Here is a 23,739-nt window from a genome sequence, read left to right on the forward strand (position 1 = left end):
CAGGGACTCCTCTAGGCATCGGACGCGCTATCAAATTCTTCATCCAAGAGATCGCCTTCGTCAACATCTGGCCAAATCAACAAGCCAGGTGAGTACTATGAAAGTACTCGCAAGACAGTTCGGACATAAGATATAACAAACGTAAACATGAAGCACATGAACAAGTTAACCGGTGCGATCAGACATAGAGGTAATAAATACTGGGTGCCAAGCGAGGGTCTGAATGACGCCTCGAGTGGAAACTGCAGAATAGTAATACTGGTGCCAAACGAGTGTCTGAAAGACTCCTCGAGTGGAAAATGCGAAATAATAATACAGGTGCCAAACGAGTGTCTGAAAGACTCCTCGAGCGGAAAATGCGGAATAATAATACAGGTGCCAAACGAGTGTCTGAAAGACTCCTCGAGCGGAAAATGCGGAATAATAATACAGGTGCCAAACGAGTGTCTGAAAGACTCCTCGAGAGGAAAATGCAGAATAATAATGCGGGTGCCAAACGAGTGTCTGAAAGACTCCTCGAGAGGAAAATGCAGAATAATAATGCCACAGTCGGGCGTCGGGGCGACACCACATAAAGGGCTTATAACAGAAAATAAAGACAGTGCATGCCGCAGTCGGACGTCTGAGCGACGTCTCATAAAGGGCTTATATTGTAGCTCAATAATACAATAGTTCGGGAACATAATTTATCACAAGCATGAGACAAATACAACGTTAGTCCATCCACAGGAATAACAATAAATCTGAATTTACCACTGAGCTTGTTCACCGGGGACAAGTTTTTCACACGGATAGATATGGATATAATGTTTACACTACTTGATCATGGATGCGATGATTTGGAAAGAATTGACTCTGCAGAGTTTGTACTTAACCACAGCCAACGGATTTCAGTAGTCACGGGGACTAGTTCCGTCTATGGTGTTTTGGAAGAAACACGTCTAACCAGTACACACCCAATTCAACCATCCGAAGCCAGGGATCACCCTCGGCAACGTTCAAGAAAAACCTTGAGACGGGGAGGCTACAACCTCGCGTAGCATGGGATCAAATTTCTATACGCGCGCTCTAAGGGGGTGCCCCCCCTCTCGGTCCCAACCGGAAACACCCATGCCCCCTGACCGGATGACTGGCTTTAATCCTAGGCCAAGGTACCATCATCCCGGCCTCTCTGTTTGGTGTGTACACGGAAAGAGGTTACCAACTTACTAAACCGCATCCTGGCAATGAGACATGTGGTAGCACGGAAGGGGGAAAGAACGATATCGTGGCTCTATCCACGTTAACGTCGGAGAAAGTCGGATGACGCAAGGCTGGTATGCTACAACAGTACCACCTTGCTGCCCTTCATGTCACCACATGATTAGGCCATCTCTCATCAGAGATCATCGCAAGTTTGGAACATGCGGGAAAAGAACGATAACGTGGCTCCAACCACGTTAACGTCGAAGAAAGTCGGATGACGCAAGGCTGGTATGCTACAACAGTACCACCTTGCTGCCCTTCATGTCACCACATGATTAGGCCACCTCTCATCAGGGGTCATCGCAACTTTGGAACAACCGGGTCGTTGCCTTACAAGCAACGAGGTATTTACCGACACTCATATGCCACGCACAAACTTTCACGCAAACATGCAAAACACCTGTCATATCAAATGTTCAACACATGCTTGCCTGGTTCGGAGAAGTCGGAGTCTAGCTCGGCGAAGTTCGCGGCTCCGTCACCTCTTCCGGAACCTACGGCAATCACGAAACGGGTACTAACGTGAAAACCAATGGGTGCACAGAAACTTTTCCAAATATTTTTCAAATAAATCCCATAAAAAAACTAGACAAAATTTGAAGATTGTCAGAAAAAGAATCACTCAAAAATTCCTTTTTATTAAAAAGTTATAAAGGTTTCTGTCCAGGGACTTATCTGTAATGAAACAGAAAAGTTCCAGGGTTTTAACTGAGAAAACAGAAAACGGTTCGATTGGGAATGCGCAAGCGCAAAGGAGAAAACGTATTTGCCCGAAGGCGTCAACAGAAAACGGTTCGAGGTGGAATAAAACAGAGGCTGACACGCGGGGTCCACATGTCAGGTTTGAAAAGCTCGCCGGCGCCCGAAGACTGCGGTGGACGCCGGCGTCGAACCACGGCGAGTTAGGAGAAACGGAGGGTACCAAGAGCTTCAGCGTCCTCTTCCGCGTCGGTGGGTGGTGGACTCGTCCAACGGGGAGCACCACGTCGACGGCGACACTTTCTCCGGCGGACGGCGGCTCGGGTGAGGATGGGGAACTCCGGTGGAGGGCTGCAAGCTTCAAATTGAAGTGCGGGTCAGAAAGAGGGATGCATGGTGAAGCTACTGGTAAGAGAATGGAGGCGGAGGAGCACACACGGGGGCGAATCGGGCTGGATCCCGTGGCGGGTCGCGGCGGCCGGAGTCGAGGAAGGAGACCTCCTCGGGGCTCTACCAGTGGCTAGGCTTGCTCTAGGGGGAGTGCAGGGATGGTGGGTGCTCGAGTTGAAGCTCAGGGCCTCTATTTATAGGCAGATCGACGGGGTGGCCGTGAACGGAGAATCTCCGGCGAGCGATTACGGCGGAGCAGTGGATTGGCAGGTGGTTTGAGCGGCCAGGCAGCATCAGTGGAGGTTACTGGAGTCGTTTCACAGCTAAACGGAGATGGTCTTGGCGTAATGGCGTCGGTCCACGGTGAGGTGACCGCACGGGCTCAACGGCGGCAGAGAGCGCGCTCCGCGCCCTGCGGTTCACGACGAGAGCGGCAGCGCATTCGGGGGAGTGGAAGGCCACGCGGCGGGCTCCGGTGGTTTGGGCGGCGCTGGGTGGCGTCGTCGGCGCCGTGTCTCCCGCTGGCGTCCGCAAAGCCGCCGCCGGCGTCGGTCACGGGGCGGCGCACCTTCTGCTGCTCGTCGCCGACGCCCGCAAGGCGCCAGGCGTTCGTGCGGTGCAGGAACAAGAGGGCGGGGACGAGGAGCAAGGCGACGCGGTGGCACTGGCGAGATCGACGTCCTTCTCTGAAGAAAACAACAGCAGCCATTGCAGTGTTCTCTGAACTTTCTAAACTTGACATAGACAGTGCACTGCAGGTGTTCGACAGAAGGTTTTGGCTATGAGATAAATTTTTCTGGAGCTGTAACTTGGTGAGATGACCACTCAAAGTACCCAGGGGCTGCCTGATTTTACTTGGAATTTTTGGAGAAGGTTTTGAATGAATTTCACCAAATTTGTCAAATCTGGTCCAAACTTGCAGCAGGTGTAGTTTGAAAATTTTGAACTGAAGACCAGTGGATCTTCATGGTTCTAGGTTGAGGGTTCAAAGGACTAGGGAGGAGAGTTGGTTTGGGGGCAAAAATCAAAACAGAAAATGGAGTTCCTTTGTAAATCTCCAAGTAGTAGGATAGAAGACAGAAATTTGTTTGAATAAGATTCAAATGGAAATGATCACATGGGGAGGTCCAACTTGCTGGATTTGATGCAGATCATGATCCAAAGGTGAGGAAGTGGTTAGGAGAGGGGATTTGCACTAATGCCATGGCAAGAAGGAATTGTTGAAAGTGGCAAAGGACTTTCCAAAAGCCATAGTGAAAATTCAAAAAGATTTTCAAAAGTTCTTTTCCCAAATGAAAAACATTTTGTCTTGAGTCCAAATGAAAAGCAAGAACTTCCAATACCAAAGGCAGATCTTGGGTGAATCCAAACAAAACTTTTGCCATAAAGAAAAATATATGAGAGGGAGAGTTCTCTTGAAGAAAAATTTAAATCACTCCCCTCAAGTCAAATAAAAATCTTTTGAAAAATCCAAATAAAAACTTGGGTGTCACAGCACTGAGGTTTACAATCGAGGTTAGCACGTGCATGGTCCGTTGTCTAATAGCACATTATTGTGCAATTGCTGGAACCATTCTAATATTTAGGTTTTTAACAATTTGGTCTTGCACATGTAGGTCCTGCTGTCAGAGGTTTTGACCCACTGTTCGACCCTTTTTGCATATGGCGAAATGAGTTGTCCATGAATATCAGTCAAGTCAAGAAACTCAGAAATATTGTTAGGATAAAGAAATTAGCGACAAAAAACAACAAGATCTTTGTCTGCACAATGAAGAAGACATCATTTCACTACAGGATGGTACTAACTATTATACCGTGCCTTTTTTATTCCTTTGCCCCATTTCCAATATAAAGAAGATATTTATGCACATCCTTGTTTTCAGGCCTTTCCAAAGCAGTTCACTAATGATTACCTCTCAAACCAAATGTATGGTCAGGAGGCGAGGAAGGTATTCATACAACACCCACGGTTCAATATTGAAGTGTTCCTGAAGGGGACGAAGGATGGACGGTCAATCATCCACATGCACTGGCCTAAAGTTACAAAGACCTTCAACATCAATGAAGGATCAATATTCGCCTTCTACTTCAGCAGTTTTCTAGATGACATACATCTGTCTATGTACCGTCTATGATGCTAATTTTGAAAGGTTATAGATGTTGCATGTGAAACTTGGTGCTGGTGTAGTTGTGTAATGGGGTAGCTGAAGCTATATGATGTTGTACTCTGATGTATTTCAATTATGAAAATGAAATACATTGTGTGCTTAATATGAAATGTCAATTAGATTAATAAATGGATAACTAATAATCGGATAATTAGCCTACTAATTGGGTTTTCCTATTGCAGATGGTTATTGAGAAAACACCGTGTGTGATGCATTCAATAACGCACATAGTTTCTAGGAATAAACCGTGTTGGATTAATGAACAATCACACACGACCTTCTCTTGAAAACTTTTTGTGTTAGGCCACCTTGCGCAAACATTTACGACATAAAAACTGTGTGTGATGGACAGCCTTTGCCACACAGTTTCTTCTACGCACCGTGTGTGATGCATTCAATAATGCAAATGATAAAATTGTTAATATCGTGTGCAATGGCAACGCTATCACAAACCATTTAACGGGGAAAATTGTGTGTGATGTACCTGTGAACGGAAACGTTTTCCTTGGAGCGACTGTGTGGGATGTACATACGAACGGAAATGTTTAGCGGGGACTGACTTTTTGGGATGTACTTGTGACCGGAAACAATTTCGCATGTATAATTGTATTTTGTTTAGCTCTACTGTACATATTTCCGTATTTGAGCTAAACAATTTCGCACACGAACTCATTTTGCCGAGCGTGTGTACCAAGAGGGCCATATCCCCGACGGTTTCTGGGTCGTGTGGGAAGGACTCCCCTATCACCGTCACTCACTAGGCGACGGTTCCAAATGCCATCGTGGAAAGGGGTTAAAAACCGTTTATATAGCACCTCGTTGTACTAGTGTTAGCCTCTATGGACTAAACCCTCCGGTTTATATAGACACAGGAGGGGCCTAGGGTTGTACAGAGTCGGTTTACAGAGAAAGGAAATTACACATCCGGACGCTAGGCTTGCCATCCACGCAGAGGAGAGTCCCATTCGAACACGGGGGAAGGTCTTCTGCCTTGTATCTTCATGGCCATCAGTGCGACCCATATCAATTAGGCCGGACACCCGAGGACCCCTTAGTCCAGGACTCCCTCGGTAGCCCCTGAACCAGTCTTCAATGAAGATGTGTTCGGCATGCAAATTGTCTTCGGCATTGCAAGGCAGGTTCCTTCTCCGCACATAGAATAGTCTTCTGAACAAGAGAACTATATCTGGCTCTGTATAATAGTCACAACCCTCAACCACAAGGGTACAATACTTAATAAGGCATACCTACCGACGGCTATTTCGGCGAAACGTCACGCCTGGCCTGTTTATTATTTCGAACCGTTTTTTTGCCTCCCGCTTCGTGTTTCGAGGCGCAGCCTCTATTGACACGTCATGTCAAAGCAGAGATTGTGCCCCCTTATTGTGGGATTTTCATCAATACGGGTTTGGGTAATCCAACCGTGCCATACGCATGGCCCCTTGGGAATAGGCGAGTTTTAAGGCTAGTGGGGGCGCTTGATATTCACTGCCTATATAAGCGGATAAAGATCCATCCTTTTTACCCCACGCCTCCTTCCTTCCTGAGCCTTCCCATCCTCAAGCTCTAGCGCCCAAGCTTCGACCTTTCCCATCACCCAACCCTTCCAGCCATGGCCGGATCCGGTTCGCAGGGCAAGTGGATGGCTTCGTCCGTCACGAAGGGGAACGTCAAGGAACTCCGGGAAGCGGGGTACCTGGCCGAGAACATCGCGCATCGGCTCCCCACCAAAAAACAGATCATCCCTACTCCAGAGCCCAATGAGAGGGTGGTGTTTATCCCCCACTTCCTCCGCGGACTAGGGTTTCCCCTCCACCCTTTCGTCTGTGGCCTCATGTTCTATTATGGGCTAGATTTCCACGATCTAGCCATAAATTCCTTCCTCCACATTTCGGCGTTCATCGTCGTGTGCGAGGCGCTCCTCCGCATTCCCCCCACTTCGTCCTATGGCTTAAGGTCTTCAACATGAAGCCGAAAGTGGTCGACGGGCAACATGTGGACTGCGGCGGCGCCATGGTGAGCAAGCTCCCCAACGTCGCCTGGCCCAAAGGGGCGTTTGTGGAGACCGTGAAGGGATGGCAACAAGAGTGGTTCTACATCACCGAACCCAGCGGCGCCACATGAGCCACTCCTGAGTTCAAATCCGGACCCCCAATGCGGCTTACGTCGTGGATTAACAAGGGCCTGGATTGGGCGTCATTCGATGAGGTAATGATGTTGCAAAAGCGCATAAAAACATGATGGAGAAGAACACCAGCCTTGACGATGTGGTCCAGGTGATGCTTTTTCGCCGGATTCTCCCCTGCCAACGCCGGCCTCTCCACATGTGGGAGTTTAATCCGGATGGTCCGCGGACCCTGCAGTGATTCTTCGGCACGACGCACGAAGAGATCTGGAAGCTGCTTTTCAAGGCCCAGAGGTCGTGGCCGGAGACGACCGAAGACATCGGTCTCGACTGCGCTCATCTGGCCACCCCAGTAAGTTTTCCAACCCCCAAACACAACTCCGGTTCGTGAATCAAAGGGTATGCTAATCCTTTCATTCTTCAATCAGGGCTGGACAAAGAAGGCGGAGCGGATCTAGTGTCCGGCTCCGCTACCCGAAGACCCGCCATTCCTCTACTAACGAGGATGCTAGTTCCGGTGCCATACCAGGCACCGGAAAATAAGGCCAAGAAGAAGGGCAAGGAGGCCAAAAGTGGCCTTTGCCGCAAAGGCACTTCGGACGCTGCATCCGGAAATACTGAAGTTCCCTCCTTCCACGATGGGGATGAAGATGAAGAGGAGGAGGAGAGCAATTCTCCCCTTAACGGGGGAGAGAAGAAAAGGGCGGCCTCCGTGGACCTAGAGGCGGAGGCGTCCAAGAGGGGGGAAGATTTCCCTTTCGGATGACTCGGACTCAGATGCCAAGGCCATCCCCGAGTGGTGTTGGAAATATGCCCTAGAGGCAATAATAAATTGATTATTATTATATTTCCTTGTTCACGATAATCGTTTATTATCCATGCTAGAATTGTATTGATAGGAAACTCAGATACATGTGTGGATACATAGACAACACCATGTCCCTAGTAAGCCTCTAGTTGACTAGCTCGTTGATCAATAGATGGTTACGGTTTCCTGACCATGGACATTGGATGTCGTTGATAATGGGATCACATCATTAGGAGAATGATGTGATGGACGAGACCCAATCCAAAGCCTAGCACAAGATCGTGTAGTTCGTTTGCTCAGAGCTTTTCTAATGTCAAGTATCATTTCCTTAGACCATGAGATTGTGCAACTCCCGGATACCGTAGGAATGCTTTGGGTGTACCAAACGTCACAACGTAACTGGGTGGCTATAAAGGTGCACTACAGGTATCCCCGAAAGTGTCTGTTGGGTTGGCACGAATCGAGACTGGGATTTGTCACTCCGTGTAAACGGAGAGGTATCTCTGGGCCCACTCGGTAGGACATCATCATAATGTGCACAATGTGACCAAGGAGTTGATCACAGGATGATGTGAGTTACGGAACGAGTAAAGAGACTTGCCGGTAACGAGATTGAACAAGGTATAGGGATACCGACGATCAAATCTCGGGCAAGTAACATACCGATAGACAAAGGGAATTGTATACGGGATTGATTGAATCCCCGACATCGTGGTTCATCCGATGAGATCATCGTGGAACATGTGGGAGCCAACATGGGTATCCAGATCCCGCTGTTGGTTATTGACCGAAGAACGTCTTGGTCATGTCTGCATGGTTCCCGAACCCGTAGGGTCTACACGCTTAAGGTTCGATGACGCTAGGGTTATAGGGAAAGTATGTACATGGTTACCGAATGTTGTTCGGAGTCCCGGATGAGATCCCGGACGTCACGAGGAGTTCCGGAATGGTCCGGAGGTAAAGATTTATATATGGGAAGTCCTGTTTTGGTCACCGGAAAAGTTTCGGGTGATATCGGTAATGTACCGGGACCACCGGGAGGGTCCCGGGGGTCCACCAAGTGGGGCCACCAGCCCAGAAGGCTGCGTGGGCCAAGTGTGGGAGGGGACCAGCCCCAGGTGGTCTGGTGCGCCCCCCCCCCCCACCAAGGCCCAAGCGCATGGGAGAGTGGGAGGGGGCAAAACCTAGGTCCAGATGGGCCTTGAGGCCCACCCTAGTGGCGCCCCCCCTCTCCTCCTCTTGGCCGCCCCCCTTAGATGGGATCTAGGGCTGGCCGCCAGCCCTTGGGGGTGGAAACCCTAGAGGGGTCGCAGCCCCTCCCCCCTATATATAGTTGAGGTTTGGGCTGCCCAAGACACACGAGAACGTCTCTCTTTCGGCGCAGCCCTACCCCTCTCCCTCCTCCTCCTCTCCCGCGGTGCTTGGCGAAGCCCTGCGGGATTGCCATGCTCCTCCACCACCACCACGCCGTCGTGCTGCTGCTGGACGGAGTCTTCCCCAACCTCCCCCTCTCTCCTTGCTGGATCAAGGCGTGGGAGACGTCACCGGGCTGCACGTGTGTTGAACGCGGAGGCACCGTTCTTCGGTGCTTAGATCGGAATCAACCGCGATCTGAATCACTACGAGTACGACTCCCTCATCCGCGTTCTTGCAACGCTTCCGCATCGCGATCTACAAGGGTATGTAGATGCACTCCCCTTCCCCTCGTTGCTAGGTTACTCCATAGACTGATCTTGGTGATGCGTAGAAAATTTTGAATTTCTGCTACGTTCACCAACAGTGCCATCATGAGCTAGGTCTATGCGTAGTTTCTATGCATGAGTAGAACACAAAGTAGTTGTGGGCATCTATTTTGTCAATTTACTTGCCGTTACTAGTCTTATCTTGATTCGGCGGCATGGTGGGATGAAGCGGCCCGGACCGACCTTACACGTACTCTTACGTGAGACAGGTTCCACCGACTGACATGCACTAGTTGCATAAGGTGGCTAGCGGGTGTCTGTCTCTCCCACTTTAGTCGGATCGGATTCGATGAAAAGGGTCCTTATGATGGGTAAATAGAAATTGGCATATCACGTTGTGGCTTTTGCGTAGGTAAGAAACGTTCTTGCTAGAAACCCATAGTAGTCACGTAAAACATGCAACAACAATTAGAGGACGTCTAACTTGTTTTTGCAGGGTATGCTATGTGATGTGATATGGCCAAAAGGATGTGATGAATGATATATGTGATGTATGAGATTGATCATATTCTTGTAATAGGAATCACGACTAGCATGTCGATGAGTATGACAACCGGCAGGAGCCATAGGAGTTGTCTTTATTTTTTGTATGACCTGCGTGTCATTGAATAGCGCCATGTAAATTACTTTACTTTATTGCTAAGCGCGTTAGCCATAGAAGTAGAAGTAATCGTTGGCGTGACAACTTCATAAAGACACAATGATGGAGATCATGATGATGGAGATCATGGTGTCATGCCGGTGACAAAGATGATCATGGTGCCCCGAAGATGGAGATCAAAGGAGCAAAATGATATTGGCCATATCATGTCACTATTTGATTGCATGTGATGTTTATCATGTTATGCATCTTATTTGCTTAGAACGACGGTAGCATAAATAAGATGATCCCTCGCTAAAATTTCAAGAGAAGTGTTCCCCCTAACTGTGCACCGTTGCGAAGGTTCGTTGTTTCGAAGCACCACGTGATGATCGGGTGTGATAGATTCTAACTTTCGAATACAACGGGGGTTGACGAGCCTAGCATGTACAGACATGGCCTCGGAACACATGCGAAACACTTAGGTTGACTTGATGAGCCTAGCATGTACAGACATGGCCTTGGAACACAAGAGACCGAAAGGTCGAACATGAGTCGTATAGCAGATACGATCAACATGGAGATGTTCACCGATGATGACTAGTCCGTCTCACGTGATGATCGGACACGGCCTAGTTTGACTCGGATCATGTATCACTTGGATGACTAGAGGGATGTCTATCTGAGTGGGAGTTCATGATCAGATGAACTTCATTATCATGAACATAGTCAAAAAGGTCTTTGCAAATTATGTCATAGCTTGCGCTTTAGTTCTACTGTTTAAGATACGTTCCTAGAGAAAATTTAGTTGAAAGTTGGTAGTAGCAATTATGCGGACTGGGTCCGTGAACTGAGGATTGTCCTCACTGCTGCACAGAAGGCTTATGTCCTTAATGCACCGCTCGGTGTGCTGAACCTCAGCGTCGTCTGTAGATGTTACGGAACATCTGACATACACGTTTTGATAACTACGTGATAGTTCACTGTGTAATGCTAACGGTTTAGAATTGTGGCACCAGAGACGTTTTTGAAACGTCGCAGAACATGTGAGATGTTCCGAAGACTGAAATTGGGATTTCAGACTAGTGCCCACGTCAAGAGGTATGAGACCTCTGACAAGTTTCTTAAGACTGCAAACTAAGGGAGAAAGGCTCAATCGTTGAGCATGTGCTCAGATTGTCTGAGTACTACAATCGCTTGAATCGAGTGGGAGTTAATCTTCCAGATGAGATAGTGATGGTTCTCCATAATCACTGCCACCAAGCTATTAGAGCTTCGTGATGAACTATAAATATCAAGGATAGATGATGATCCTTGAGCAACTCGCGATGTTTGACACCGCGAAAGTAGAAATCAAGAAGGAGCATCAATTGTTGATGGTTAGTAAAACCACTAGTTTCTAGAAGGGCAAGGGCAAAAGGGATACTTCATGAAACAGCAAATCATTTGCTGTTCTAGTGAAGAATCCCAAGGTTGAACCCAAACCCGAGACTAAGTGCTTCTGTAATGAGGGGAACGGTCACTGAAGCGGAACTACCCTAGATACTTGGTAGATGAGAAGGCAGGCAAGGTCGACAGAAGTATATTGGATATACGTTATATGAATGTGTACTTTACTAGTACTCCTAGCAGCACCAGGGTATTAGATACCGGTTCGGTTGCTAAGTGTTAGTAACTCGAAATAAAAGCTGCGGAATAAACGGAGACTAGCTAAAGGTGAGATGACGATATGTGTTGGAAGTGTTTCCAAGGTTGATGTGATCAAGCATCGCATGCTCCCTCTACCATCGAGATTTGGTGTTTGCGTTGAGCATGATTGGATTATGTTTATCGCAATAAGGTTATTCATTTAAAGAGAATAATGGTTACTCTGTTTATTTGAATAATACCTTCAATGGTCTTGCACCTAAAATGAATCTCGATCGTAGTGATACACATGTTCGTGCCAAAAGATATAAAATAGTAATGATAGTTCCACATACTTGTGGCACTGCCATTTGGGTCATATTGGTATAGAACGCATGAAGAAGCTCCATGTAGATGGATCTTTGGACTCAGTCGTTTTTGAAAAGATTGAGACATGCGTACCATGTCTATTGGTATATATGCATGAAGAAACTCCATACAGATGGATCGTTTGGACTCACTTGATTTTGAATCACTTGAGACATGCAAATCATACCACATGGGCAAGATGACTGAAAGTCCTCGTTTTCAGTAAGATGGAACAAGAGAGCAACTTATTGGAAGTAATACATTTTGATGTATGCAGTCCAGTGAGTGCTGAGGCATGCAGTGGATATCGTTATGTTCCTACTTCACAGATGATTTGAGTAGATGCTGAGTGTATTTACTTGATGAAACACAAGTCTGAATTATTGAAAGGTTCAAGTAATTTCAGAGTGAAGTTGAAGATCGTCGTGACAAGAGGATAAAATGTCTGTGATATGATCATAGAGATGAGTATCTGAGTTACGAGTTTGGCACACAATTAAGACATTGCGGAAAGTGTTTCACAATTAATACCGCCTGGAACACCACAGTGTGATGGTGTCTCCGAACATCATAACTGCACCCTATTGGATATAGTGCATGCCATGATGTCTCTTATCAAATTACCACTATCGTTTATGGGTTAGGCATTAGAGACAACCGCATTCACTTTAAAAGGGGCACCACCCAATTCCGTTGAGACGACACCGTTTAGAGAAACCTAAGTTGTCGTTTCTTAAAAGTTTGGGGCTGCGATGCTTATGTGAAAAAGTTTCAGGCTGATAAGCTCGAACCCAAAGCGGATATATGCATCTTCATAGAATACCCAAAAACAGTTGGGTATACCTCCTATTTCAGATCTGGAAGCAAAAGTAATTGCTTCTAGAAACGAGTCCTTTCTCGAGGAAAAGTTTCTCTCGAAAGAATTGAGTGGGAGGATGGTGGAGACTTGATGAGGTTATTGAACCATAACTTCAACTAGTGTGTAGCAGGGCACAGGAAGTTGTTCCTGTGGCACCTACACCAATTGAAGTGGAAGCTTATGATAGTGATCATGAAACTTCGGATCAAGTCACTACCAAACCTCGTAGGACGACGAGGATGCGTACTACTTCAGAGTAATGCGTAATCCTGTCTTGGAAGTCATGTTGTTGGACAACGATGAACCTATGAGCTGTGGAGAAGCGATGGTGGGCCCGGATTCTGACGAATGGCTCGAGGCCATGAAATCCGAGATAGAATCCATGTATCAAAACAAAGCATGGACTTTGGTGAACTTGCCCGATGATCGGCAAGCCATTGAGATAAATGGATCTTTAAGAAGAAGACGGACGTGGACGGTAATGTTACCGTCTATGAAGCTCGACTCGTGGCAAAGAGTATTTTCACAAGTTCAAGGAGTTGACTACGATGAGATTTTCTCATCCGTAGCGATGCTTAAGTCCGTCGGAATCATGTTAGCATTAGCTGCATTTATGAAATCTGGCAGATGGATGTCAAAAACAAGTTTCCTTACCAGTTTTCGTAAGGAAAGGTTGTATGTGATACAATCAGAAAGGTTTTGTCGATCCTAAGGATGCTAAAAGGTATGCTAGCTCCAGCGATCCTTCCATGGACTAGAGCAAGCATCTCGGAGTCAGAATATACGCTTTGATGGAGTGATCAAAGTTTTTGGGTTTATACAAAGTTTGTTAGAAACTTGTATTTACAATAAAGTGAGTGGGAGCGCTACAACATTTCTGATAAGTATATGTGAATGACATATTGTTGATCCGAAATGATGTAATATTTCTGGAAAGCATAAAGGGTTGTTTGAAAGGAGTTTTTCAAAGGAAGACCTGGATAAAGCTGCTTACATATTGGGCATCAAGATCTATAGAGATAGATCAAGACGCCCGATGATACTTTCAAAGAACGCACACCTTGACATGATTTTGAAAGAGTTCAAAATAGATCAGCAAAGAAGGAGTTCTTGGCTGTGTTACAAGGTGTGAGTATTGAGTAAGACTCAAGACCTGACCACAGCAGAAGTGAGAGAAAGGACGAAGGTCGTCCCCTATGCTTCAGACGTAGGCTCTACAGTATGCTATGTTGTGTACCGCACATGAAGTGTGCCTTGCCATGAGTTGGTCAAGGGGTACAATAGTGATCCGGGAATGGATCACATGACAGCGGTCGAACTTATCCTTAGTATCCAGTGGACTAAGGATTTTCTCGATTATGGAGGTGAAAAGGAGTTCGTCGTAAAGGGTTACGTCGATGAGAACTTTGACACTAATCCGGATGACTCTGAGTAGTAAACCGGATTCGTATAGTAGAGCAATTATTTGAAATGGCTCCAAATAGCGCGTGGTAGCATCCACAAGATGACATAGATATTCGTAAAGCACACACGGATCTGAAAGGTTCAGACCCGTTGACTAATAACCTCTCTCACAAGCATAACATGATCAAACCAGAACTCATTGAGTGTTAATCACATAATGATGTGAACTAGATTGTTGACTCTAGTAAACTCTTTGGATGTTGGACAGATGGTGATGTGACCTGTCAGTGTTAATCACATGGTGATGTGAACTAGATTATTGACTCTAGTGCAAGTGGGAGACTGTTCGAAATATGCCCTAGAGGCAATAATAAATTGATTATTATTATATTTCCTTGTTCACGATAATCGTTTATTATCCATGCTAGAATTGTATTGATAGGAAACTCAGATACATGTGTGGATACATAGACAACACCATGTCCCTAGTAAGCCTCTAGTTGACTAGCTCGTTGATCAATAGATGGTTACGGTTTCCTGACCATGGACATTGGATGTCGTTGATAATGGGATCACATCATTAGGAGAATGATGTGATGGACGAGACCCAATCCTAAGCCTAGCACAAGATCGTGTAGTTCGTTCGCTCAGAGCTTTTCTAATGTCAAGTATCATTTCCTTAGACCATGAGATTATGCAACTCCCGGATACCGTAGGAATGCTTTGGGTGTACCAAACGTCACAACGTAACTGGGTGGCTATAAAGGTGCACTACAGGTATCTCCGAAAGTGTCTGTTGGGTTGGCACGAATCGAGACTGGGATTTGTCACTCCGTGTAAGCGGAGAGGTATCTCTGGGCCCACTCGGTAGGACATCATCATAATGTGCACAATGTGACCAAGGAGTTGATCACGGGATGATGTGAGTTACGGAACGAGTAAAGAGACTTGCCGGTAACGAGATTGAACAAGGTATAGGGATACCAACGATCAAATCTCGGGCAAGTAACATACCGATAGACAAAGGGAATTGTATACGGGATTGATTGAATCCCCGACATCGTGGTTCATCCGATGAGATCATCGTGGAACATGTGGGAGCCAACATGGGTATCCAGATCCCGCTGTTGGTTATTGACCGAAGAACGTCTCGGTCATGTCTGCATGGTTCCCGAACCCGTAGGGTCTACACGCTTAAGGTTCGATGACGCTAGGGTTATAGGGAAAGTATGTACGTGGTTACCGAATGTTATTCGGAGTCCCGGATGAGATCCCGGACGTCACGAGGAGTTCCGGAATGGTCCGGAGGTAAAGATTTATATATGGGAAGTCCTGTTTTGGTCACCAGAAAAGTTTCAGGTGATATCGGTAATGTACCGGGACCACCGGGAGGGTCCCGGGGGTCCACCAAGTGGGGCCACCAGCCCAGAAGGCTGCGTGGGCCAAGTGTGGGAGGGGACCAGCCCCAGGTGGGCTGGTGCGCCCCCCACCAAGGCCCAAGCGCATGGGAGAGTGGGAGGGGGCAAACCCTAGGTCCAAATGGGCCTTGAGGCCCACCCTAGTGGCGCCCCCTCTCCTCCTCTTGGCCGCCCCCCTTAGATGGGATCTAGGGCTGGCCGCCAGCCCTTGGGGGTGGAAACCCTAGAGGGGTCGCAGCCCCTCCCCCCTATATATAGTTGAGGTTTGGGCTGCCCAAGACACACGAGAACGTCTCTCTTTCGGCGCAGCCCTACCCCTCTCCCTCCTCCTCCTCTCCCGCGGTGCTTGGCGAAGCCCTGCGGGATTGCCACGCTCCTCCACCACCACCACGCCGTCGTGCTGCTTCTGGACGGAGTCTTCCCCAACCTCTCCCTCTCTCCTTGCTGGATCAAGGCGTGGGAGACGTCACCGGGCTGCACGTGTGTTGAACGCGGAGGCACCGTTCTTCGGTGCTTAGATCGGAATCAACCGCGATCTGAATCGCTACGAGTACGACTCCCTCATCCGCGTTCTTGCAACACTTCCGCATTGCGATCTACAAGGGTATGTAGATGCACTCCCCTTCCCCTCGTTGCTAGGTTACTCCATAGATTGATCTTGGTGATGCGTAGAAAATTTTGAATTTCTGCTACGTTCACCAACAAGTGGCGCCCCAGGCCAAAGCCCCTGGCGGCATCGTGAGTGTCCAGAGATACTGTATATATGTCCGATTCTCAGGATTATAGTTTTAACACATTTAAATTGCTTGCTGCAGTCCGGCCCGCGATCTCCCCCAACTATCATCGTCTTCTGGGAACTCGCTGGGGCCGGAGATGGTGGAGAGCGAGATGCCTCCACGGGCTTTGCCACCAACCGCTACGGACAACACCGAAGTGTTGTCCCAAAGAGCCTCTCCGGGCCGTGCAGAGGTGCGGGAGGCTGCCCAGACGGCACCAGAGGGCAACACCTCGGCTGCCGAGAACATGGGGGAACCAACCCCCATGGAGCCCTAGGAGAATATTATTCCGGAGACCCGTATGGCTCCAGAATCGAGCGAGCAACCTCCTTCGAAAGAGGGGGGAGTGCCAACTCCGCTGACAACCTCTATCAATCCAGAGGCGCCGGACACTCTGGTGGAAGTGCTTCGGCGCGCTTCCATTGTGGAGGAACACCATACCCTCATGGGTACGGTGGATGAGAAGGTTCAGTCCGCTAAAAGCAGGTTGAATGAAGCCTTTACCAGCCTATTAACAGGCTTTGAGGTACGTGATGTAATATTCTTAGCTACTTTGCATATGCAAAAAATATGCCTGTGTATAGACAGTAGCCCCTGAGACTCTGTTCAGCTTTTGAAAAGAAAGGCCAAACAGAGGATCAAGTAGTTTTTGCAGGAGATAACACACTTATCTGTTTTGATGAATAGGCTTCACTATTAGCGGCGACTGCCCAGGCCGCCGAAGTGTCTGAACTCAAGCGGAAGTTGGAGCGAGCGGAGGAAGACCTCGTCCGCACCAATAAGCGGTTTGATGAAGCACAAGGTATGGTTTGAAAAAAAAATTGTTGACACACTTAAAGGAATATGTCAATGCGGAGTCTAATCTCCTGTGTTATCCTGACCATATTTGCAGGTAGGGCGACCGAGGTTGAGGACCTGAAGAGCGCCCTTGCCCAGGCCAAGGAGCAGGCGCGGGTGAGCCAAGCGGCCGCTGACAAAGCGGTTGTGGATTTAGAGGCCGAGCAGGTCACCCGCCGCAAGTATGAGGATCGGGTGACCGAAGTGGAGCAGGCGCTCCAGGATGCCACCAACAAGTGTGAGGCCTTGGAGGAGAATAATAAGGCCCAGGCGGCCGAACTCACCAAGGCTCTTCAGGAGGCAAAGGAGGTGCGGTCCGAGTCCTGGGCGGCTCGCGAGGAGATCAAGCAAGCCGGACAGATAGCGGCTGGTAAGCCCTTTCCTTTACAGAGTATATTTGGCGGTCAGAGATATGCCTTGCTTAATCGACTATGGAGTTCTCCAGACGCCTTTGCGGATCTCCCAAGGAGTGCGGCCGACGCCGCGCAATTCTTCCGGCCCCAAGAGGGAAACACCACGGAGAAGCTCTTCTGGTCTCAGTACCTGGAGCCAGAAAGGCCGGTGCTGCTGAAAAACCAGATGATGCAGTTGGCAGAGCTGCACAGGATGTCCGGTTTGGCCATGAAGGACATTATAGCCCGGCTATGGCCAGCTGGACCCATTACGAGCAGTTATTTCGGCTTGGTCAAGCGACTCGGTGACGCCCTGCCCTGAGTTGAAGTTGCAAAGCGCTCGGTGTGCATAGAGGGTGCACGAATGGCCTTTGCCCGCGTCAAGATGCATTGGGCGAAGATGAAGGCAACCGTCGTGGTTGTTGAGGGTCCACCCGAGGGCAAGGACTACCGCAAACCGGAGCGATACTTCGAGGACGTCTGATACATCTCCAACGTATCTATAATTTTTTATTGTTCCATGCTATATTATATTCTGTTTTGGATGTTTAATGGGCTTTATTATACACGTTTATATTATTTTGGGACTAACCTATTAACCGGAGGCCCAGCCTAGAATTGATGTTTTTTGCCTATTTCAGAGTTTCGTAGAAAAAGAATATCAAACGGAGTCCAAACGGAATGGAACCTTCAGGAACGTGATTTTCGGAACGAACGTGATCTAGAGGACTTGGACCCTACGTCAAGACATCAACCAGGAAGGAACGAGGTAGGGGGCGCGCCCTCCACCCTCGTGGGGCCCATGTTGCTCCACCAACGTACTTCTTCCTCCTATATATACCTATGTACCCCCAAACTACCAGATACAGATCCAAAAACCTAATTCCACCGCCGCAACGTTCTGTACTCGTGAGATCCCATCTTGGGGCCTTTTCCGGAGCTCCGTCGGAGGGGGCATTGATCACGGAGGGCTTCTACATCAACACCATAGCCTCTCCGATGATGTGTGAGTAGTTTACCTCAGACCTTCGGGTCCATAGTTATTAGCTAGATGGCTTCTTCTCTCTCTTTGGTTCTCAATACAAAGTTCTCCACGATTCTCGTGGAGATCTATTCGATGTAATCTTCTTTTGCGGTGTGTTTGTTGAGACCGATGAATTGTGGGTTTATGATCAAGTTTATCTATGAACAATATTTGAATCTTCTATGAATTCTTTTATGTATGATTGGTTATCTTTGCAAGTCTCTTCGAATTATCAGTTTGGTTTGGCCTACTAGATTGATCTTTCTTGCAATGGGAGAAGTGCTTAGCTTTGGGTTCAATCTTGCGGTGTCCTTTCCCAATGACAGCAGGGGCAGCAAGGCACGTATTGTATTGTTGCCATCGAGGATAACAAGATGGGGTTTATATCATATTGCATGAGTTTATCCCTCTACGTCATGTCATCTTACTTAAAGCGTTACTCTGTTCTTTTGAACTTAATACTCTAGATGCATGCTGGATAGCAGTCGATGTGTGGAGTAATAGTAGTAGATGCAGGCATGAGTCAGTCTACTTGTCGCGGATGTGATGCCTATATACATGATCATACCTAGATATTCTCATAACTATGCTCAATTCTGCCAATTGCTCAACAGTAATTAGTTCACCCACCGTAATACTTATGCTCTCAAGAGAAGCCACTAGTGAAACCTATGGCCCCCGGGTCTATTTTCCATCATATTAATCTTCCAACACTTAGCTATTTTTATTGCCTTTTATTTTACTTTGCATCTTTATCATAAAAATACCAAAAATATTATCTTATCATATCTATCAGATCTCACTCCCGTAAGTGACCGTGAAGGGATTGACAACCCCTTTATTGCGTTGGTTGCGAGGATTTTATTTGTTTGTGTAGGTGCGAGGGACTTGTGTGTGTCCTCCTACTGGATTGATACCTTGGTTCTCAAAAACTGAGGGAAATACTTACGCTACTTTGCTGTCACCCTTTCCTCTTCAAGGGAAAACCAACGCAGTGCTCAAGAGGTAGCAAGAAGGATTTCTGGCGCCGTTGCCGGGGAGTCTACACAAAAGTCAACATACCAAGTACCCATCACAAACCCTTATCTCCCGCATTACATTATTTGCCATTTGCCTCTCGTTTTCCTCTCCCCCACTTCACCCTTGCCGTTTTATTCGCCCTCTCTTTTTCATTCGCCTCTTTTTCTTTGCTTGCTTCTTGTTTGCTCGTGTGTTGGATTGCTTGCTTGTCATTGTGGCTCTACCTAGATCTGGTGATCTTCACCTTAAAAGGTTAGAAGAGTTCGAAAGCAACGTCAGGAGTTTTATGGCTTTACAATTTGAGCATAATAATTTCTTTAGGAACGAGCTTAAGGAACAAAAAAGCTTTATGGGTTACATGAATAAAGAGCTCGATGATATGTCTAAAGAATTTTACGGTTTGAAATCTTAGATTGCTCATCTAGAGATGTTAATAGCTGAAGTTTCGGATAAGCGGGCCACCTTAGTTAATAAGATGGCCGCTAAGCCGAAATTTTTTTGTGAGAATAAAGATGAATATCTAAAAGTTATTGATGTGTCCCCTATTAAATCTTTGTTTTGCAATATGAATCTTGATAATGATGGAACTGAATATGATCCACCTTTACCTAGAAGGCGTTCCAACAATTCGGAGTTTTTAGATCTTGATGCAAAAATTGGTAAAAGTGGGATTGAAGAGATCAAAACTCTAGATATTAGTGAACCCACTATCTTGGATTTCTAGGAATTTAATTATGATAATTGCTCTTTGATAGATTGTATTTCCTTGTTGCAATCCGTGCTAAATTCTCCACATGCTTATAGTCAAAATAAAGCCTTTACCAAACATATCGTTGATGCTTTGATGCAATCTTATGAAGAAAAACTTGAGTTGGAAGTTTCTATCCCTAGAAAACTTTATGATGATTGGGAACCTACTATTAAAATTAAAATTAAAGATCATGAATGCTATGCTTTGTGTGATTTGGGTGCTAGTGTTTCCACGATTCCAAAGACTTTGTATGATTTGCTAGGTTTCCGTGATTTTGATGATTGTTCTTTAAACTTGCACCTTGCGGATTCCACCATTAAGAAACCTATGGGAAGAATTAATGATCTTCTTATTGTTGCAAATAGGAACTATGTGCCCGTAGATTTTATTGTTCTTTATATAGATTGCAATCCTTCATGTCCTATTATTCTTGGTAGACCTTTCCGTAGAACGATTGGTGCAATTATTGATATGAAGGAAGGAAATATTAGATTCCAATTTCTGTTAAGGAAAGGGATGGAACACTTTGATAGAAAGAAAATAAAATTACCTTATGAATCTATTATGAGAGCCACTTATGGATTGCCTACCAAAGATGGCAATACCTAGATCTATCCTTGCTATTATGCCTAGCTAGGGGCGTTAAACGATAGCGCTTGTTGGGAGGCAACCCAATTTTAGTTTTAGTTTTTTGCTTTTTGCTTCTTTTTAGGAATAAATATTTGATCTATCCTCTGGTTAGATTTGTTTTTATGTTTTAATTAGTGTTTGTGCCAAGTTAAACCTATAGGATCTTCTTGGATGATAGTTATTTGATCTTGCTGAAAATTCCAGAAACTTTCTGTTCACGAAACAATTTGTTAAAAATCACCAGAACGCGATAAAATACTGATTCCAATTTCAGAAGATCAATAAACAAATTGTCTAGGTCTTCCTATTTTGGTAGATTTTTTGGAGTTCCAGATGTTTGCGTTAGTTACAGATTACTACAGACTGTTCTGTTTTTGACAGATTCTGTTTTTCGTGTGTTGTTTGCTTATTTTGATGAATCAATGGCTAGTAAAATAGTTTATAAACCATAGAGAAGTTGGAATACAGTAGGTTTAACACCAATATAAATAAATAATGAGTTCATTACAGTACCTTGAAGTGGTGTTTTGTTTTCTTTCGCTAACGGAGCTCACGAGATTTTCTGCTGAGTTTTGTGTTGTGAAGTTTTCAAGTTTTGGGTGAAAGATTTGATGGATTATGGAACAAGGAGTGGCAAGAGCCTAAGCTTGGGGATGACCATGGCACCCCAAGATAATCTAAGGACACCAAAAAGCCAAAGCTTGGGGATGCCCCGGAAGGCATCCCCTCTTTCGTCTACTTCCATCGGTAACGTTACTTGGAGCTATATTTTTATTCACCACATGATATGTGTTTTGCTTGGAGCGTCTTGTATTATTTGAGTCTTTGTTTTTTAGTTTACCACAATCATCCTTGCTGTACACACCTTTTGAGAGAGTCACACATAAATCGGAACTTATTAGAATACTCTATGTGCTTCACTTATATTTTTTGAGCTATATAGTTTTGCTCTAGTGCTTCACTTATATCTTTTAGAGCACGGCGGTGGATTTGTTTTATAGAAAATATTGATCTCTTGCTTCACTTATATTATTTTGAGAGTCTTAAAATAGCATGGCAATTTTCTTTAATTATAATATCATGAGAAATTTGATGCTTGATAATTGTTTTGAGATATAAAGGTGGTAATATCATGGTTGTGCTAGTTGAGTAATTGTGGAATTGAAAATACTTGTGTTGGAGTTTGTGATTCCCGTAGCATGCACGTATGGTGAACCGTTATGTAACGAAGTCGGAGCATGAGGTATTTATTGATTGTCATCCTTTGTGTGGCGGTCGGGATCGCGCGATGGTTAACTCCTACCAACCCTTCCCCTAGGAGCATGCGTAGTAGTACTTTGCTTCGAGGGCTAATAAATTTTTGCAATAAGTATATGAGTTATTTATGACTAATGTGAGTCCATGGATTATACACACACTTACCTTTCCGCAATTTTCTAGCCTCTTCGGTACCGTGCATTGCCCTTTCTCACCTTGAGAGTTGGTGCGAACTTCGCCGGTGCATCCAAACCCCGTGATATGATACGCTCTATCACACATAAACCTCCTTATATCTTCCTCAAAACAGCCACCATACCTACCTATTATGGCATTTCCATAGCCATTCCGAGATATATTGCCATGCAACTTACCACCGTTCCGTTTATCATGACACGCTCCATCATTGTCATATTGCTTTGCATGATCATGTAATTGACATTGTATTTGTGGCAAAGCCACCATTCATCATTCTTTCATACATGTCGCTCTTGATTCATTGCATATCCCGGTACACCGCCGGAGGCATCCACATAGAGTCATATTTTGTTCTAAGTATTGAGTTGTAAGTAAATAAAAATGTGATGATCATCATTATTAGAGCATTTTCCCAAGTGAAGAAAGGATGATGGAGACTACGATTCCCCCACAAGTCGGGATGAGACTCCGGACTAAATAAATAAATAAAAAGAGGCCATAAAAAAAGAGAAAAGGCCCAAATAAAAAAGAATGAGAGAAAAAGAGAGAAGGGACAATGTTACTATCCTTTTACCACACTTGTGCTTCAAAGTAGCACCGTGATCTTCATGATAGAGAGTCTCTCATTTTGTCACTTTCATATACTAGTGGGAAATTTCATTATAGAACTTGGCTTGTATATTCCAATGATGGGCTCCCTCAAATGCCCGAGGTCTTCGTGAGCAAGCAAGTTGGATGCACACCCACTTAGTTTCTTTTGTTTGAGCTTTCATACACTTATAGCTCTAAGTGCATCCGTTGCGTGGCAATCCCTACTCCTTGCATTAACATCAATTGATGGGCATCTCCATAGCCCGTTGATCAGCCTCGTTGATGTGAGACTTTCTCCTTTTTTGTCTTCCCACATAACCCCTACCATTATACCTTATTCCACCATAGTGCTATATCCATGGCTTGCGCTCATGTATTGCGTAAAAGTTGAAAAGGCTGAAGCGCGTTAAAAAGTATGAACCAATTGCTTGGCTAAAACCGGGGTTGTACATGATATGAATATTTTGTGTGGGGAAGATGGAGCACAGCCAGACTATATGATTTTGTAGGGATAACTTGCTTTGGCTATGTTATTTTGATAAGACATAATTGCTTGGTTAGCATGCTTGAAGTATTATTGTTTTTATGTCAACATTAAACTTTTATCCTGAATCATATCAAATCTGAACATTCATGCCACAATAAGAAGAATTACATTGAAATTATGCTAAGTAGCATTCCACATCAAAAAATCTGTTTTTATCATTTACCTACTCGAGGACGAGCAGGAATTAAGCTTGGGGATGCTTGATACGTCTCCAACGTATCTATAATTTTTTATTGTTCCATGCTATATTATATTCTGTTTTGGATGTTTAATGGGCTTTATT

The sequence above is a fragment of the Triticum aestivum genome, chromosome 6D, assembly GCF_018294505.1.
Source record: "Triticum aestivum cultivar Chinese Spring chromosome 6D, IWGSC CS RefSeq v2.1, whole genome shotgun sequence".
Classification (NCBI taxonomy): Eukaryota; Viridiplantae; Streptophyta; class Magnoliopsida; order Poales; family Poaceae; genus Triticum; species Triticum aestivum.